This window comes from Lagenorhynchus albirostris, chromosome 13 (genome assembly GCF_949774975.1).
Source record: "Lagenorhynchus albirostris chromosome 13, mLagAlb1.1, whole genome shotgun sequence".
NCBI classification, from domain to species: domain Eukaryota; kingdom Metazoa; phylum Chordata; class Mammalia; order Artiodactyla; family Delphinidae; genus Lagenorhynchus; species Lagenorhynchus albirostris.
Window position 1 is genome coordinate 60011606 of NC_083107.1, and position 5786 is coordinate 60017391.

Genomic DNA, 5786 nt, shown 5'->3' on the forward strand with positions numbered 1-5786 from the left:
TCCCGGGTTGGGCCCGCCCCGCCCCGCCCCGCCCCGCCCCGCCCCACACCGTAATCACCCGTTACTGTTCTCTTACTAAAAGTCTACCCTGACTGCAGGCTGCTTACATTGTTTTATTTAATCCTCCCAACAACTTTGTGTCATGATAGGTGCTATGAGTATCTCATTTTACAGAGGAGGTGCGAGCTTAACCCTGCCCACAATTAAACAGTTAGTAAGAGCCAGAACTTTGATTTGAACCCAGGGCACTGACTGGAAAGCCTGTGCTCAATCATTTTTCTACACCCTTCAACCCAAAGTGGCATCAGCAACATTGGCATCACTTGGGAGCTTGTTAGAACTGCAGACGTACTGAGTCAATCTACATTTTAGCCAGATCCCTAAACAATTCGTTCGTAAATCAAAATTTGAGTCACTGCCTGTACTGCCTACTAAATAAGAGGAGGAAAAGCGGGGAATGAAAAGGGGAAAGGGGAGGAGGAGGAGAAAAGGAATATAAAGGTCTATGAAGGTTCCATGTGGTTGGGCTACACCCCACAGGCCTGCAAGCTTTGTAGTTGCCAGCCTGGAAACCGAAGAAACAGCCTGGAGACAGCAACAGAGACATCAAAAGATTACGGACAGCAGATCTTACACATCTGAAGCAAGGTCCTGGAGCAACACCCCACTGTGTGTGGCAGAGAGTGGACAGAACATGGCAGCAATCTTCGCTACTTTGGAAGGGAGGGGGTGAAGGAGGCTACCATTTACAGGTGGAATTGATATCATGTTGGCCCATCAGGGAAACCAGCAGCTGGGGCCGGGCGCAAGCAAGTAGGCAGTTACTAATTAAGCCCTATAACTAAGAGGATTGGATAGTCATGTGAGTGAAGTAGGGACTGGTCAAGCAGGGGAGGTAGAGAGCAAGAGAGCAGCCATCTTCAATGCTGACCGTACACATGTGCATGACAAAGCCTGAAATACTCGAAACAGTTAGACACGGATCTACCTTCACTGAAGTTATAGTCAAATGGGGGGGTAAAATATATCCACAAATAACTAATGAAGAGTACACCATGATTAGGGTCTTGTTCTGATTTGAGGGATCCATGAAGGTGTAATAGTTGGAGCGTTGTTAATGCCAGGTAAAGGAAATGCCTCTGAGGAGCTTTCTGTGACTGCCTCAATTTTCTTACTCAACCCCTGTGAGCAGATAGGGTAGGGGGTCCCTGGAGAAAGAGAAGCAGGCATGGCTTTCTTGACATAAGAGAAGCCATTTTTGGCCTAAGCCATTTTGTGATCCAAGCCTGGCTGCAATGCTTGCCCTTGAACAGGTCTCAGTAATTAATAATCTTAAGGGAACAAAATGACTCTTATGGGGCAAGAGAAGGAACAATAGCAAGACAGTAAGTCAGGTTGTAAAGACTCCCAGTTCTGTTTCAGTGGTAAAGGTTAGCCTGAAGCACATTCTTGAGCTGTTTTGCAGAATTCAAAACCCACTCAACCACCAGATCAACTGGAACCTAAAGAAGATGAGTTGACCTTTTCTGACACTTGTGACTTCAATCAGCTAAAGTTTGGATTCTCTCAACCTGTGCCCCAATTCTATGCTGAATTCTCCTCTGTTCAAGCCCCCCCATGAATATGCATATACCACCCAAACCCCTTCATGAATATGCATGCGCCCCCTTAGCTTAAAACTTCCCCAGTCTTGCTGTTCAGGGAGACACTGCTTTGGGAAAGGTCCCCGGTGTTCTCCTCACTGCAAGTAATAAGTCCTTCCTTCTCCCGATCTTTGGCTTGATTGTGTCTTTTGGTCTGACACCCACCAAGAGGAGACCCAGTTTGTGGTCAGCCCCACAGTCAGCTGATATGGTTCATTGGCACAACTGAACAATCATAAATGTGATAGATACATGTGAGAAATATGGGTGCGTAAGCTATATTTGTTTAAAGCATGTCATTATTAGTCAAAGTCACCCAGGGATATACAGATCCAGAGCCCCAAACCATCCCTCCCGCTACTGGTATCCTCTTAACGTCTGGGCTTTGTACAATCTTTTGATCTCTTCTATCTGCTCTATAGAAACTGTCTCTCACTTGAACCTCCATTTTTTTTTTTTTTTTTTTGCGGTACGCGGGCCTCTCACTGTTGTGGCCTCTCCCATTGCGGAGCACAGGCTCCGGACGCGCAGGCTCAGCGGCCATGGCTCACGGGCCCAGCCGCTCCACGGCATGTGGGATCCTCCCGGACTGGGGCACGAACCCGTGTCCCCTGAATTGGCAGGCGGACTCTCAACCACTGCGCCACCAGGGAAGCCCTGAACCTCCATTTTATTAGCATTTTGTGTCTGACTTTCTCTCACGCTTTCCTAAGATCTCTTTTAGTACTAAGATGCTTTTTATTTTGTCTGCTATTGTTTTTGCTGTCGTAACCTATTTTTCTCAAAACTTTTCAGACCTCCACCCCGCAGGCGTTACCTACTCTGTTGAGGTTCGCTTTCCCCTCCAACGAGGACATGCACAATCTTTAGAGATTCATTCCCATTCAAAGACTCATCCACAATAAATACTTCTCATTTTAAAAGCAACCTCTATGACTTCCAGCAACTTGTTTAATATAGAGATACATAGATATTGGTATACATCACTTAAGGCACTACTCAGTGCCTTGAGCTGCCAGGCCCTGCTATGTTGGTTTGAAATATTAGAGCCTCAGTGTTAAAGGAACCAGAATGACAAAACAAATTAGGAAGGTAACTGGAATGGTTCAGACTGAAAAAAAGAAAATAAAAAAGCTTGATAACAAAGACTAAAATAATTGCACAGAAACTCAATCACTTCCACTGGGGAATGTATATAAACTAATTAATGGAGGTTGTTAATTGACAACTAGACTAGACTCTAGTGGAGACTCTTACCAAGCTGATTCAATCACTGAATTGGAGTAGAAGGCAGAGGATGTTGGGGGAGGTGGGAGAGACTCTGGTGGCAGGTTTCCAAAGTGGCACTGATTCTCATAAGCGTCAAGTGGAGGGACACACAAGTAGCAGGTATAAGGGCTGTGCCTCTACATAATCCGGGCGAGAAGGTAACTAACCTGCCCCAGCCCTAACCCCAGAATGCAAATACTCAAGCTCTCCCATTCAGAAGTCCCGGCCATCCTCCTCCAAGTCTCCAGCACCCATCCCAAAGGGTCCACATTCCCAGTGTGGTCCTGATTTGCTAACTCTAGCAGAGGGATGCAAGTAGCCACGAAAAAGCCCTCCTTGCTGCATCATGCCTGAGACACAGAAGCTGGCTAAAGTTCCAGTCTGCTGTAATGGTCACAAATGCAAGGGCAGCAGGGATCTCCACGTTAACAAGAATAAATTAGGAGTTTGGAATTAACATATACACACTACTATATATAAAACAGATAACCAACAAGGACCTACTGTATAGCACAGGGAACTATACTCAATATTTTGTAATAACCTATAAGGGAAAAGAATCTGAAAAAAAATAGATATATGTGTATGTATAACTGAATCACTTTGCTGCACACCTGAAACTAACACAACATTGTAAATAAATACTTCAATTAAAAACAAACAAAAAAATAAAAACCAAGTACCTAGGAAATTTTACTCTAGATAACCCATTGCTGCTGGTTGCTAAAGGGCACCTACTGGACAAGAGGGGCCCAGGAACTTGGGGTTGGCCTAGCCTTCCCTTCAGTTGGCCCAGGACACAGAGCAGTGGAGAGCTGTGGCCTCTGGGGCACTGTCCCCGAAGCAGGGGCAGTGGGAGCAGGACCCCGGCTCTGCCGGCTGCCGGCCTCTGGAGTGGAGTGGTTCTCCATCACCCTCAGTCTAGGAGACCAAAGTGTTACCAGATAAACCGTTCTGGATCCTGAATGTTTCCAGCATCCACTTTTCATGGACTCCATTCCTGACTTCCTCATGGTCAACTTCCGATGAGGGGAGCCAGTTTTTAGTAAAGTCCCCAAATACAGAGGTTACACCTCTCTCCCTACATATTGGATTCCAAGCTAAATTTCAATCCTGAACTGCACTGAGAAGTAGCACTTCTCATGCTAAAGAAGAGGAAAAAAAACCCAAAACACAACTTAATCTGAAGGGGCACCCCACTACATAGAGAGGAAGATGGCACAGGAAGGGCCAGTTTACCTGCCCCTAAAAACCAGCCTTGGGCCAATCAGCACACAGGAGCCCTCTGCTACCTAAACCCTGCTTTACTAATCAGCCTTGATTTCAATCACCTTAGACTTTTTAAAGAGCACCTGTGCTTGTGCTCTCTCTCCACACACAGGCCTCTCTCTCCCTCTCCTTCTCCCTCTGTGTAAAGGAGCTTTAAAGAAGCCCCCCATGGAACTTCCCTGGTGGTGCAGTGGTTAAGAATCCACCTGCCAATGGAGGGGACACGGGTTCGAGCCCTGGTCCAGGAAGATCCCACATGCCGCGGAGCAACTGGGCCCGGGCGCCACATCTACCGAGCCTGCGCTCTAGAGCCCGTGCTCCATAAGAGAAGCCACCGCAATGAGAAGCCCGCACACCACAGCGAAGACCCAACACAGCCAAAAATAAAATAAATAAATAAAATATAATATAATAAGCCTCCTAGGCTGCTGCCACCAGAGGCAAGAGCCAAGCCAGGGCAGCACCATCTGTAGAGGTCCACCACCACTTACCTCAGGCCTGGGTGGATCCAGGGGCCAAACGGGAAGCTGGGATTTCGCAGAACATCAGGCTCCACCTGCAGTCAAAGGCTCACTAGTGCAAATGCATGATCCAATCTGGGTTATTTTGCAATCATGCATGCCAGACAATTAAGAGTCAAGTACTCAGAATTGTAACGTTGACAGGTTGCTGTGAACCTAGGGAGACTAACAAGAATCAGAGATCACATTACCAATTCCAGACAGCCCCCAAATCCTCCTATAATTACAGGCATTAGTGTCAGAACAGGATCCAGCCATGGTTTTTTTTAACGTCACTGTATAGTCATTTTCACAATATTGATTCTTCCAATCCAAGAACATGGTATGTCTCTCCATCTGTTTGTGTCATCTTTGATTTCTTTCATCAGTATCTTACAGTGTTCTGAGTACAGGTCTTTTACCTCCTTAGGTAGGTTTATTCCTAGGTATTTTATTCTTTTTGTTGTGATGGTAAATGGGACTGTTTCCTTAATTTCTCTTTCTGATCTTTCATTGTTGGTGTATAGGAATGCAAGAGATTTCTGTGCATTAATTTTGTATACTGCAACTTTACCAGATTCATTGATGAGATCTAGTAGTTTTCTGGTAGCATCTTTAGGATTTTCTATGTATAGTATCATGTCATCTGCAAACAGTGATAGTTTTTCTTCTTTCCCAATTTGGATTCCTTTCATTTCTTTTTCTTCTCTGATTGCCATGGCTAGGACTTCCAAAACTATATTGAACAATAGTGGCAAGAGTGGACATCCTTGTCTTGTTCCTGATCTTAGAGGAAATGCTTTCAGTTTTTCACCATTGAGAATGATGTTTGCTGCGGATTTGTCATATATGGCCTTTATTATGTTGAGGTAGCTTCCCTCTGTGCCCACTTTCTGGAGAGTTTTTATCATAAATGGATGTTAAAGTTTGTCAAAAGCTTTTTCTGCATCTATTAAGATGATCATATGGTTTTTATTCCTCAATTTGTTAATATGGTGTATCACATTGATTGATTTGCATATACTGAAGACTCCTTGCATCGCTGGGATAAATCCCACTTGAATGTGCTGTATGATCCTTTTAATATGTTGGTGGATTTTGTCTG